This window comes from Octodon degus, unplaced genomic scaffold, assembly GCF_000260255.1.
Source record: "Octodon degus isolate 3935 unplaced genomic scaffold, OctDeg1.0 scaffold00032, whole genome shotgun sequence".
Lineage (NCBI taxonomy): Eukaryota > Metazoa > Chordata > Mammalia > Rodentia > Octodontidae > Octodon > Octodon degus.
In genome coordinates, this window is record NW_004524608.1 from 822621 (window position 1) to 824423 (window position 1803).

Genomic DNA, 1803 nt, shown 5'->3' on the forward strand with positions numbered 1-1803 from the left:
ATAATCCCAGCATTTGGGAGGCTGAGGCAGGATTGTGTGAGTTCATGGCCAGCCTGGGCTACATAAATTGAGTTTAAGGCCTGTCTGAATTAGATAGGGAGACTCTGTCTCTAAAAAACAAACAAACAACCTGGGTTGTGACATGGAGACAACTTTTTCAGTAAATAATTTTTGTCTCATTATGATTTTTGTTTGTTTTGTTTTTGAGACAAGGGCTCCTTACGTAGTCCAAGCTGGCCTTGAACTCACTATGTACCTGAGGGTGGCCTGGAAATATAACAATTCTCATGCCTCAGCCTCCCAAATTCTGGGATTACAGTCATGTGCCACCACTCTAAACTTAATTTTTTGTTTCAGTGAGATAGGACAATTTATTTGAAGGTTGGGGAAAAAAGGAGGAAGAGAGAAAAAAAAATGGCAGACAGCTACTCTGGGCAAGAAGGAAGTATTTGGGCCATGGAGATGGCTCAGTAGAATAAGTACTTGCCTGGCAAGCACATGGTCCTGAGTTCAATCCCCGGTACTGGGGAGGGAAAAAAAAGGAGCATTTGAAAGGGATATCTTCATAAGTTTTTTTTGTTTTTGTTTTGGCAGAACCAGGGGTTGAATTCAGGCCCTTGCACTTGCCAGGGAAGCACTTATGCTACTGAGCCATCTCCCCGGTCCCTCATAAGTTATTTTTTTTAATGTTAATTTTTGTTTGTTTCTTCTCTTTCTGAAACAGTACATTCAGATCTGCCTCTAATCTTTTTTTTTTCTTCTTCTTCTTTTTTTTTTTTTTCAGAACCGGGGATTGAACTCAGGCCCTTGCGCTTGCCAGGCAAGCGCTTATTCTACTGAGATATCTCCCCAGTCCTGTTTCTTCTTTTTTTGAGACAGGATTTTGCTATGTAATCTAGACTTGCCTCAAACATGTAGCAATCCTCCTGCCTCAGCCTCCCAAGTGCTGGAATTACAAGCATGCACCACCATTCCTGGCCTTTTGTTTATTTGTTGAGACCAGGTCTTAGTATGTAATTCAGGCTGGCCTGGAACTCGCTATGTAACCCAGACTGGCCTGGAACTAGGTGCAATCCTCCTGCCTCTGCTTCAAAAGTTCTGGGATCACAGGCATGTCCCACCTCACCCAGCTGATGTTAATATTACTGGCTTGTTTGGTGCTAAGAATCAAACTCAGGGCCTCTCATATGCTAGGTACAAGCTCTATCATTGAACAATATTCTCATGCCGCTACAATTTTATTTATTTATTTATTTATTTATTTATTTATTTATTTATGTTTTCTGTATTTAGGACAGGATCTACAGGGTCTACAGGGTCTACAGGGTTTCACTACATAGATTGGACTCATAGTGATTCTCCTGTTTTCAGCCTCCCAAGCACTGGGATTACAGGTGCATGTCACCATGCCCAGCCTCCATCACAGTCTCAGTGGGCCCTGCAGGCAGGGCCAGCACCACACACCAGGGATTAAACTCCAGCTGCTACGCTCTGCCTAAGCAGGCGCTTTAGTCTGCTGAGCTATCAGACCACCCTATTTATTTATTATTTATTATCATTATTATTTTTTTTTTCTTTGGTGGAACTGGGGAACATGCCCTTGAGCTTGCCAGGTAAGTGCTTATTCTACTGAGCTATCTCCCCGGCCCCCAACCCTATTTATTTTTCAATTTTTTTTTTTTTTTTGGTGGAACCAAGGATTGAACTCAGACCCTTGAGCTTGCCAGGGAAGCACCTATTCCACTGAACCATCTCCCCGGTCCTACCCTATTTATTTATTTATTTATTACTTTTTTTTTTTTT